This window comes from Schistocerca piceifrons, unplaced genomic scaffold, assembly GCF_021461385.2.
Source record: "Schistocerca piceifrons isolate TAMUIC-IGC-003096 unplaced genomic scaffold, iqSchPice1.1 HiC_scaffold_2514, whole genome shotgun sequence".
Taxonomy (NCBI): Eukaryota; Metazoa; Arthropoda; class Insecta; order Orthoptera; family Acrididae; genus Schistocerca; species Schistocerca piceifrons.
The window spans coordinates 481,553-495,494 of NW_025728459.1; positions in this window are offsets into that span (position 1 = coordinate 481,553).

Sequence of the window (13,942 nt, forward strand, 5' to 3'; positions counted from 1 at the left end):
ATTTCGGAATAGCATTGGCGGAGACTACACACGATTCTGAATTAATGCTAAATAATATGAAAACACGCAAGACATGTAGTAAAGCAGTAGGACATATTTTGTGGTGTCTGACGAGCAGCGCACTCTGTAGGTGGGCGGAGATACAATGTATCATTCTCCCAAAATATTGAGAATAACGATTTCGGAATAGCATTGGCGGAGACTACACACGATTCTGAATTAATGCTAAATAATATGAAAACACGCAAGACATGTAGTAAAGCAGTAGGACACATTTTGTGGTGTCTGACGAGCAGCGCACTCTGTAGGTGGGCGGAGATACAATGTATCATTCTCCCAAAATATTAAGAATAACGATTTCGGAATAGCATTAGCGGAGACTACACACGATTCTGAATTGGTGCTAAATAATATGAAAACACGCGAGACATGTAGTAAAGCAGTAGGACACATTTTGTGGTGTCTGACGAGCAGCGCACTCTGTAGGTGGGCGCAGATACTATGTATCATTCTCCCAAAATATTAAGAATAACGATTTCGGAATAGCATTGGCGGAGACGACACACGATTCTGAATTAATGCTAAATAATATGAAAACACGCAAGACATGTAGTAAAGCAGTAGGACACATTTTGTGGTGTCTGACGAGCAGCGCACTCTGTAGGTGGGCGGAGATACAATGTATCATTCTCGCAAAATATTAAGAATAACGATTTCGGAATAGCATTGGCGGAGACGACACACGATTCTGAATTGTTGCTAAATAATATGAAAACACGCGAGACATGTAGTAAAGCAGTAGGACACATTTTGTGGTGTCTGACGAGCAGCGCACTCTGTAGGTGGGCGCAGATACTATGTATCATTCTCCCAAAATATTAAGAATAACGATTTCGGAATAGCATTGGCGGAGACGACACACGATTCTGAATTAATGCTAAATAATATGAAAACACGCAAGACATGTAGTAAAGCAGTAGGACACATTTTGTGGTGTCTGACGAGCAGCGCACTCTGTAGGTGGGCGGAGATACAATGTATCATTCTCGCAAAATATTAAGAATAACGATTTCGGAATAGCATTGGCGGAGACGACACACGATTCTGAATTGTTGCTAAATAATATGAAAACACGCGAGACATGTAGTAAAGCAGTAGGACACATTTTGTGGTGTCTGACGAGCAGCGCACTCTGTAGGTGGGCGCAGATACTATGTATCATTCTCCCAAAATATTAAGAATAACGATTTCGGAATAGCATTGGCGGAGACGACACACGATTCTGAATTAATGCTAAATAATATGAAAACACGCAAGACATGTAGTAAAGCAGTAGGACACATTTTGTGGTGTCTGACGAGCAGCGCACTCTGTAGGTGGGCGCAGATACTATGTATCATTCTCCCAAAATATTAAGAATAACGATTTCGGAATAGCATTGGCGGAGACGACACACGATTCTGAATTAATGCTAAATAATATGAAAACACTCAAGACATGTAGTAAAGCAGTAGGACACATTTTGTGGTGTCTGACGAGCAGCGCCCTCTGTAACTGTGCGCAGATACTATGTATCATTCTCCCAAATAATTTAGCATAACGATTTCGGAATAGCATTGGCGGAGACTACACACGATTCTGAATTAATGCTAAATAATATGAAAACACGCAAGACATGTAGTAAAGCAGTAGGACACATTTTGTGGTGTCTGACGAGCAGCGCACTCTGTAGGTGGGCGGAGATACCATGTATCATTCTCCCAAAATATTAAGAATAACGATTTCGGAATAGCATTGGCGGAGACGACACACGATTCTGAATTAATGCTAAATAATATGAAAACACGCAAGACATGTAGTAAAGCAGTAGGACACATTTTGTGGTGTCTGACGAGCAGCGCACTCTGTAGGTGGGCGCAGATACTATGTATCATTCTCGCAAAATATTAAGAATAACGATTTCGGAATAGCATTGGCGGAGACTACACACGATTCTGAATTAATGCTAAATAATATGAAAACACGCAAGACATGTAGTAAAGCAGTAGGACACATTTTGTGGTGTCTGACGAGCAGCGCCCTCTGTAACTGTGCGCAGATACTATGTATCATTCTCCCAAATAATTTAGCATAACGATTTCGGAATAGCATTGGCGGAGACTACACACGATTCTGAATTAATGCTAAATAATATGAAAACACGCAAGACACGTAGTAAAGCAGTAGGACACATTTTGTGGTGTCTGACGAGCAGCGCACTCTGTAGGTGGGCGGAGATACCATGTATCATTCTCCCAAAATATTAAGAATAACGATTTCGGAATAGCATTGGCGGAGACTACAAACGATTCTGAATTAATGCTAAATAATATGAAAACACGCAAGACATGTAGTAAAGCAGTAGGACACATTTTGTGGTGTCTGACGAGCAGCGCACTCTGTAGGAGGGCGCAGATACTATGTATCATTCTCCCAAAATATTAAGAATAACGATTTCGGAATAGGATTAGCGGAGACTACACACGATTCTGAATTGGTGCTAAATAATATGAAAACACGCGAGACATGTAGTAAAGCAGTAGGACACATTTTGTGGTGTCTGACGAGCAGCGCACTCTGTAGGTGGGCGCAGATAGTATGTATCATTCTCCCAAAATATTAAGAATAACGATTTCGGAATAGCATTGGCGGAGACTACACACGATTCTGAATTAATGCTAAATAATATGAAAACACGCAAGACATGTAGTAAAGCCGTAGGACACATTTTGTGGTGTGAGACGAGCAGCGCACTCTGTAGGTGGGCGGAGATACAATGTATCATTCTCCCAAAATATTGAGAATAACGATTTCGGAATAGCATTGGCGGAGACTACACACGATTCTGAATTAATGCTAAATAATATGAAAACACGCAAGACATGTAGTAAAGCAGTAGGACACATTTTGTGGTGTCTGACGAGCAGCGCACTCTGTAGGTGGGCGGAGATACAATGTATCATTCTCCCAAAATATTGAGAATAACGATTTCGGAATAGCATTGGCGGAGACTACACACGATTCTGAATTAATGCTAAATAATATGAAAACACGCAAGACATGTAGTAAAGCAGTAGGACACATTTTGTGGTGTCTGACGAGCAGCGCACTCTGTAGGTGGGCGGAGATACAATGTATCATTCTCCCAAAATATTAAGAATAACGATTTCGGAATAGCATTGGCGGAGACTACACACGATTCTGAATTAATGCTAAATAATATGAAAACACGCAAGACATGTAGTAAAGCAGTAGGACACATTTTGTGGTGTGAGACGAGCAGCGCACTCTGTAGGTGGGCGGAGATACAATGTATCATTCTCCCAAAATATTGAGAATAACGATTTCGGAATAGCATTGGCGGAGACGACACACGATTCTGAATTAATGCTAAATAATATGAAAACACGCAAGACATGTAGTAAAGCAGTAGGACACATTTTGTGGTGTCTGACGAGCAGCGCACTCTGTAGGTGGGCGCAGATACAATGTATCATTCTCCCAAAATATTAAGAATAACGATTTCGGAATAGCATTGGCGGAGACTACACACGATTCTGAATTAATGCTAAATAATATGAAAACACGCAAGACATGTAGTAAAGCAGTAGGACACATTTTGTGGTGTGAGACGAGCAGCGCACTCTGTAGGTGGGCGGAGATACAATGTATCATTCTCCCAAAATATTGAGAATAACGATTTCGGAATAGCATTGGCGGAGACTACACACGATTCTGAATTGGTGCTAAATAATATGAAAACACGCGAGACATGTAGTAAAGCAGTAGGACACATTTTGTGGTGTCTGACGAGCAGCGCACTCTGTAGGTGGGCGCAGATACTATGTATCATTCTCCCAAAATATTAAGAATAACGATTTCGGAATAGCATTGGCGGAGACTACACACGATTCTGAATTAATGCTAAATAATATGAAAACACGCAAGACATGTAGTAAAGCAGTAGGACACATTTTGTGGTGTGAGACGAGCAGCGCACTCTGTAGGTGGGCGGAGATACAATGTATCATTCTCCCAAAATATTAAGAATAACGATTTCGGAATAGCATTGGCGGAGACTACACACGATTCTGAATTAATGCTAAATAATATGAAAACACGCAAGACATGTAGTAAAGCAGTAGGACACATTTTGTGGTGTGAGACGAGCAGCGCACTCTGTAGGTGGGCGGAGATACAATGTATCATTCTCCCAAAATATTGAGAATAACGATTTCGGAATAGCATTGGCGGAGACTACACACGATTCTGAATTAATGCTAAATAATATGAAAACACGCAAGACATGTAGTAAAGCAGTAGGACACATTTTGTGGTGTCTGACGAGCAGCGCACTCTGTAGGTGGGCGGAGATACAATGTATCATTCTCCCAAAATATTGAGAATAACGATTTCGGAATAGCATTGGCGGAGACTACACACGATTCTGAATTAATGCTAAATAATATGAAAACACGCAAGACATGTAGTAAAGCAGTAGGACACATTTTGTGGTGTCTGACGAGCAGCGCACTCTGTAGGTGGGCGGAGATACAATGTATCATTCTCCCAAAATATTAAGAATAACGATTTCGGAATAGCATTGGCGGAGACTACACACGATTCTGAATTAATGCTAAATAATATGAAAACACGCAAGACATGTAGTAAAGCAGTAGGACACATTTTGTGGTGTCTGACGAGCAGCGCACTCTGTAGGTGGGCGGAGATACAATGTATCATTCTCCCAAAATATTAAGAATAACGATTTCGGAATAGCATTGGCGGAGACTACACACGATTCTGAATTAATGCTAAATAATATGAAAACACGCAAGACATGTAGTAAAGCAGTAGGACACATTTTGTGGTGTGAGACGAGCAGCGCACTCTGTAGGTGGGCGGAGATACAATGTATCATTCTCCCAAAATATTGAGAATAACGATTTCGGAATAGCATTGGCGGAGACTACACACGATTCTGAATTAATGCTAAATAATATGAAAACACGCAAGACATGTAGTAAAGCAGTAGGACACATTTTGTGGTGTCTGACGAGCAGCGCACTCTGTAGGTGGGCGGAGATACAATGTATCATTCTCCCAAAATATTGAGAATAACGATTTCGGAATAGCATTGGCGGAGACTACACACGATTCTGAATTAATGCTAAATAATATGAAAACACGCAAGACATGTAGTAAAGCAGTAGGACACATTTTGTGGTGTCTGACGAGCAGCGCACTCTGTAGGTGGGCGGAGATACAATGTATCATCCTCCCAAAATATTGAGAATAACGATTTCGGAATAGCATTGGCGGAGACTACACACGATTCTGAATTAATGCTAAATAATATGAAAACACGCAAGACATGTAGTAAAGCAGTAGGACACATTTTGTGGTGTCTGACGAGCAGCGCACTCTGTAGGTGGGCGGAGATACAATGTATCATTCTCCCAAAATATTGAGAATAACGATTTCGGAATAGCATTGGCGGAGACTACACACGATTCTGAATTAATGCTAAATAATATGAAAACACGCAAGACATGTAGTAAAGCAGTAGGACATATTTTGTGGTGTCTGACGAGCAGCGCACTCTGTAGGTGGGCGGAGATACAATGTATCATCCTCCCAAAATATTAAGAATAACGATTTCGGAATAGCATTGGCGGAGACTACACACGATTCTGAATTAATGCTAAATAATATGAAAACACGCAAGACATGTAGTAAAGCAGTAGGACACATTTTGTGGTGTCTGACGAGCAGCGCACTCTGTAGGTGGGCGGAGATACAATGTATCATTCTCCCAAAATATTGAGAATAACGATTTCGGAATAGCATTGGCGGAGACTACACACGATTCTGAATTAATGCTAAATAATATGAAAACACGCAAGACATGTAGTAAAGCAGTAGGACATATTTTGTGGTGTCTGACGAGCAGCGCACTCTGTAGGTGGGCGGAGATACAATGTATCATCCTCCCAAAATATTGAGAATAACGATTTCGGAATAGCATTGGCGGAGACTACACACGATTCTGAATTAATGCTAAATAATATGAAAACACGCAAGACATGTAGTAAAGCAGTAGGACATATTTTGTGGTGTCTGACGAGCAGCGCACTCTGTAGGTGGGCGGAGATACAATGTATCATTCTCCCAAAATATTGAGAATAACGATTTCGGAATAGCATTGGCGGAGACTACACACGATTCTGAATTAATGCTAAATAATATGAAAACACGCAAGACATGTAGTAAAGCAGTAGGACACATTTTGTGGTGTCTGACGAGCAGCGCACTCTGTAGGTGGGCGGAGATACAATGTATCATTCTCCCAAAATATTGAGAATAACGATTTCGGAATAGCATTGGCGGAGACTACACACGATTCTGAATTAATGCTAAATAATATGAAAACACGCAAGACATGTAGTAAAGCAGTAGGACACATTTTGTGGTGTCTGACGAGCAGCGCACTCTGTAGGTGGGCGGAGATACAATGTATCATTCTCCCAAAATATTGAGAATAACGATTTCGGAATAGCATTGGCGGAGACTACACACGATTCTGAATTAATGCTAAATAATATGAAAACACGCAAGACATGTAGTAAAGCAGTAGGACATACTTTGTGGTGTCTGACGAGCAGCGCACTCTGTAGGTGGGCGGAGATACAATGTATCATTCTCCCAAAATATTGAGAATAACGATTTCGGAATAGCATTGGCGGAGACTACACACGATTCTGAATTAATGCTAAATAATATGAAAACACGCAAGACATGTAGTAAAGCAGTAGGACACATTTTGTGGTGTCTGACGAGCAGCGCACTCTGTAGGTGGGCGGAGATACAATGTATCATTCTCCCAAAATATTGAGAATAACGATTTCGGAATAGCATTGGCGGAGACTACACACGATTCTGAATTAATGCTAAATAATATGAAAACACGCAAGACATGTAGTAAAGCAGTAGGACACATTTTGTGGTGTCTGACGAGCAGCGCCCTCTGTAACTGTGCGCAGATACTATGAATCATTCTCCCAAATAATTTAGCATAACGATTTCGGAATAGCATTGGCGGAGACTACACACGATTCTGAATTAATGCTAAATAATATGAAAACACGCAAGACATGTAGTAAAGCAGTAGGACACATTTTGTGGTGTCTGACGAGCAGCGCACTCTGTAGGTGGGCGGAGATACAATGTATCATTCTCCCAAAATATTAAGAATAACGATTTCGGAATAGCATTAGCGGAGACTACACACGATTCTGAATTGGTGCTAAATAATATGAAAACACGCGAGACATGTAGTAAAGCAGTAGGACACATTTTGTGGTGTCTGACGAGCAGCGCACTCTGTAGGTGGGCGCAGATACTATGTATCATTCTCCCAAAATATTAAGAATAACGATTTCGGAATAGCATTGGCGGAGACGACACACGATTCTGAATTAATGCTAAATAATATGAAAACACGCAAGACATGTAGTAAAGCAGTAGGACACATTTTGTGGTGTCTGACGAGCAGCGCACTCTGTAGGTGGGCGGAGATACAATGTATCATTCTCGCAAAATATTAAGAATAACGATTTCGGAATAGCATTGGCGGAGACGACACACGATTCTGAATTGTTGCTAAATAATATGAAAACACGCGAGACATGTAGTAAAGCAGTAGGACACATTTTGTGGTGTCTGACGAGCAGCGCACTCTGTAGGTGGGCGCAGATACTATGTATCATTCTCCCAAAATATTAAGAATAACGATTTCGGAATAGCATTGGCGGAGACGACACACGATTCTGAATTAATGCTAAATAATATGAAAACACGCAAGACATGTAGTAAAGCAGTAGGACACATTTTGTGGTGTCTGACGAGCAGCGCACTCTGTAGGTGGGCGGAGATACAATGTATCATTCTCGCAAAATATTAAGAATAACGATTTCGGAATAGCATTGGCGGAGACGACACACGATTCTGAATTGTTGCTAAATAATATGAAAACACGCGAGATATGTAGTAAAGCAGTAGGACACATTTTGTGGTGTCTGACGAGCAGCGCACTCTGTAGGTGGGCGCAGATACTATGTATCATTCTCCCAAAATATTAAGAATAACGATTTCGGAATAGCATTGGCGGAGACGACACACGATTCTGAATTAATGCTAAATAATATGAAAACACGCAAGACATGTAGTAAAGCAGTAGGACACATTTTGTGGTGTCTGACGAGCAGCGCACTCTGTAGGTGGGCGCAGATACTATGTATCATTCTCCCAAAATATTAAGAATAACGATTTCGGAATAGCATTGGCGGAGACGACACACGATTCTGAATTAATGCTAAATAATATGAAAACACTCAAGACATGTAGTAAAGCAGTAGGACACATTTTGTGGTGTCTGACGAGCAGCGCCCTCTGTAACTGTGCGCAGATACTATGTATCATTCTCCCAAATAATTTAGCATAACGATTTCGGAATAGCATTGGCGGAGACTACACACGATTCTGAATTAATGCTAAATAATATGAAAACACGCAAGACATGTAGTAAAGCAGTAGGACACATTTTGTGGTGTCTGACGAGCAGCGCACTCTGTAGGTGGGCGGAGATACCATGTATCATTCTCCCAAAATATTAAGAATAACGATTTCGGAATAGCATTGGCGGAGACTACACACGATTCTGAATTAATGCTAAATAATATGAAAACACGCAAGACATGTAGTAAAGCAGTAGGACATATTTTGTGGTGTCTGACGAGCAGCGCACTCTGTAGGTGGGCGCAGATACTATGTATCATTCTCGCAAAATATTAAGAATAACGATTTCGGAATAGCATTGGCGGAGACTACACACGATTCTGAATTAATGCTAAATAATATGAAAACACGCAAGACATGTAGTAAAGCAGTAGGACACATTTTGTGGTGTCTGACGAGCAGCGCCCTCTGTAACTGTGCGCAGATAATATGTATCATTCTCCCAAATAATTTAGCATAACGATTTCGGAATAGCATTGGCGGAGACTACACACGATTCTGAATTAATGCTAAATAATATGAAAACACGCAAGACATGTAGTAAAGCAGTAGGACACATTTTGTGGTGTCTGACGAGCAGCGCACTCTGTAGGTGGGCGGAGATACCATGTATCATTCTCCCAAAATATTAAGAATAACGATTTCGGAATAGCATTGGCGGAGACTACAAACGATTCTGAATTAATGCTAAATAATATGAAAACACGCAAGACATGTAGTAAAGCAGTAGGACACATTTTGTGGTGTCTGACGAGCAGCGCACTCTGTAGGAGGGCGCAGATACTATGTATCATTCTCCCAAAATATTAAGAATAAAGATTTCGGAATAGCATTGGCGGAGACGACACACGATTCTGAATTAATGCTAAATAATGTGAAAACACGCAAGACATGTAGTAAAGCAGTAGGACACATTTTGTGGTGTCTGACGAGCAGCGCCCTCTGTAACTGTGCGCAGATACTATGTATCATTCTCCCAAATAATTTAGCATAACGATTTCGGAATAGCATTGGCGGAGACTACACACGATTCTGAATTAATGCTAAATAATATGAAAACACGCAAGACATGTAGTAAAGCAGTAGGACACATTTTGTGGTGTCTGACGAGCAGCGCACTCTGTAGGTGGGCGGAGATACCATGTATCATTCTCCCAAAATATTAAGAATAACGATTTCGGAATAGCATTGGCGGAGACTACAAACGATTCTGAATTAATGCTAAATAATATGAAAACACGCAAGACATGTAGTAAAGCAGTAGGTCACATTTTGTGGTGTCTGACGAGCAGCGCACTCTGTAGGAGGGCGCAGATACTATGTATCATTCTCCCAAAATATTAAGAATAAAGATTTCGGAATAGCATTGGCGGAGACGATACACGATTCTGAATTAATGCTAAATAATGTGAAAACACGCAAGACATGTAGTAAAGCAGTAGGACACATTTTGTGGTGTCTGACGAGCAGCGCACTCTGTAGGTGGGCGCAGATACTATGTATCATTCTCCCAAAATATTAAGAATAAAGATTTCGGAATAGCATTGGCGGAGACGACACACGATTCTGAATTAATGCTAAATAATGTGAAAACACGCAAGACATGTAGTAAAGCAGTAGGACACATTTTGTGGTGTCTGACGAGCAGCGCACTCTGTAGGAGGGCGCAGATACTATGTATCATTCTCCCAAAATATTAAGAATAACGATTTCGGAATAGCATTGGCGGAGACGACACACGATTCTGAATTAATGCTAAATAATATGAAAACACGCAAGACATGTAGTAAAGCAGTAGGACACATTTTGTGGTGTCTGACGAGCAGCGCACTCTGTAGGTGGGCGCAGATACTATGTATCATTCTCGCAAAATATTAAGAATAACGATTTCGGAATAGCATTGGCGGAGACGACACACGATTCTGAATTAATGCTAAATAATATGAAAACACGCAAGACATGTAGTAAAGCAGTAGGACACATTTTGTGGTGTCTGACGAGCAGCGCACTCTGTAGGAGGGCGCAGATACTATGTATCATTCTCCCAAAATATTAAGAATAAAGATTTCGGAATAGCATTGGCGGAGACGACACACGATTCTGAATTAAAGCTAAATAATGTGAAAACACGCAAGACATGTAGTAAAGCAGTAGGACACATTTTGTGGTGTCTGACGAGCAGCGCACTCTGTAGGTGGGCGCAGATACTATGTATCATTCTCGCAAAATATTAAGAATAACGATTTCGGAATAGCATTGGCGGAGACGACACACGATTCTGAATTAATGCTAAATAATATGAAAACACGCAAGACATGTAGTAAAGCAGTAGGACACATTTTGTGGTGTCTGACGAGCAGCGCACTCTGTAGGTGGGCGCAGATACTATGTATCATTCTCCCAAAATATTAAGAATAAAGATTTCGGAATAGCATTGGCGGAGACAACACACGATTCTGAATTAATGCTAAATAATGTGAAAACACGCAAGACATGTAGTAAAGCAGTAGGACACATTTTGTGGTGTCTGACGAGCAGCGCACTCTGTAGGAGGGCGCAGATACTATGTATCATTCTCCCAAAATATTAAGAATAACGATTTCGGAATAGCATTGGCGGAGACGATACACGATTCTGAATTAATGCTAAATAATATGAAAACACGCAAGACATGTAGTAAAGCAGTAGGACACATTTTGTGGTGTCTGACGAGCAGCGCACTCTGTAGGTGGGCGCAGATACTATGTATCATTCTCGCAAAATATTAAGAATAACGATTTCGGAATAGCATTGGCGGAGACTACACACGATTCTGAATTAATGCTAAATAATATGAAAACACGCAAGACATGTAGTAAAGCAGTAGGACACATTTTGTGGTGTCTGACGAGCAGCGCACTCTGTAGGTGGGCGCAGATACTATGTATCATTCTCCCAAAATATTAAGAATAAAGATTTCGGAATAGCATTGGCGGAGACGACACACGATTCTGAATTAATGCTAAATAATGTGAAAACACGCAAGACATGTAGTAAAGCAGTAGGACACATTTTGTGGTGTCTGACGAGCAGCGCACTCTGTAGGAGGGCGCAGATACTATGTATCATTCTCCCAAAATATTAAGAATAACGATTTCGGAATAGCATTGGCGGAGACGACACACGATTCTGAATTAATGCTAAATAATATGAAAACACGCAAGACATGTAGTAAAGCAGTAGGACACATTTTGTGGTGTCTGACGAGCAGCGCACTCTGTAGGTGGGCGGAGATACAATGTATCATTCTCCCAAAATATTGAGAATAACGATTTCGGAATAGCATTGGCGGAGACTACACACGATTCTGAATTAATGCTAAATAATATGAAAACACGCAAGACATGTAGTAAAGCAGTAGGACACATTTTGTGGTGTCTGACGAGCAGCGCACTCTGTAGGTGGGCGGAGATACAATGTATCATTCTCCCAAAATATTGAGAATAACGATTTCGGAATAGCATTGGCGGAGACTACACACGATTCTGAATTAATGCTAAATAATATGAAAACACGCAAGACATGTAGTAAAGCAGTAGGACATATTTTGTGGTGTCTGACGAGCAGCGCACTCTGTAGGTGGGCGGAGATACAATGTATCATTCTCCCAAAATATTGAGAATAACGATTTCGGAATAGCATTGGCGGAGACTACACACGATTCTGAATTAATGCTAAATAATATGAAAACACGCAAGACATGTAGTAAAGCAGTAGGACATATTTTGTGGTGTCTGACGAGCAGCGCACTCTGTAGGTGGGCGGAGATACAATGTATCATTCTCCCAAAATATTGAGAATAACGATTTCGGAATAGCATTGGCGGAGACTACACACGATTCTGAATTAATGCTAAATAATATGAAAACACGCAAGACATGTAGTAAAGCAGTAGGACACATTTTGTGGTGTCTGACGAGCAGCGCACTCTGTAGGTGGGCGGAGATACAATGTATATTCTCCCAAAATATTGAGAATAACGATTTCGGAATAGCATTGGCGGAGACTACACACGATTCTGAATTAATGCTAAATAATATGAAAACACGCAAGACATGTAGTAAAGCAGTAGGACATATTTTGTGGTGTCTGACGAGCAGCGCACTCTGTAGGTGGGCGGAGATACAATGTATCATTCTCCCAAAATATTGAGAATAACGATTTCGGAATAGCATTGGCGGAGACTACACACGATTCTGAATTAATGCTAAATAATATGAAAACACGCAAGACATGTAGTAAAGCAGTAGGACACATTTTGTGGTGTCTGACGAGCAGCGCACTCTGTAGGTGGGCGGAGATACAATGTATCATTCTCCCAAAATATTAAGAATAACGATTTCGGAATAGCATTAGCGGAGACTACACACGATTCTGAATTGGTGCTAAATAATATGAAAACACGCGAGACATGTAGTAAAGCAGTAGGACACATTTTGTGGTGTCTGACGAGCAGCGCACTCTGTAGGTGGGCGCAGATACTATGTATCATTCTCCCAAAATATTAAGAATAACGATTTCGGAATAGCATTGGCGGAGACGACACACGATTCTGAATTAATGCTAAATAATATGAAAACACGCAAGACATGTAGTAAAGCAGTAGGACACATTTTGTGGTGTCTGACGAGCAGCGCACTCTGTAGGTGGGCGGAGATACAATGTATCATTCTCGCAAAATATTAAGAATAACGATTTCGGAATAGCATTGGCGGAGACGACACACGATTCTGAATTGTTGCTAAATAATATGAAAACACGCGAGACATGTAGTAAAGCAGTAGGACACATTTTGTGGTGTCTGACGAGCAGCGCACTCTGTAGGTGGGCGCAGATACTATGTATCATTCTCCCAAAATATTAAGAATAACGATTTCGGAATAGCATTGGCGGAGACGACACACGATTCTGAATTAATGCTAAATAATATGAAAACACGCAAGACATGTAGTAAAGCAGTAGGACACATTTTGTGGTGTCTGACGAGCAGCGCACTCTGTAGGTGGGCGGAGATACAATGTATCATTCTCGCAAAATATTAAGAATAACGATTTCGGAATAGCATTGGCGGAGACGACACACGATTCTGAATTGTTGCTAAATAATATGAAAACACGCGAGACATGTAGTAAAGCAGTAGGACACATTTTGTGGTGTCTGACGAGCAGCGCACTCTGTAGGTGGGCGCAGATACTATGTATCATTCTCCCAAAATATTAAGAATAACGATTTCGGAATAGCATTGGCGGAGACGACACACGATTCTGAATTAATGCTAAATAATATG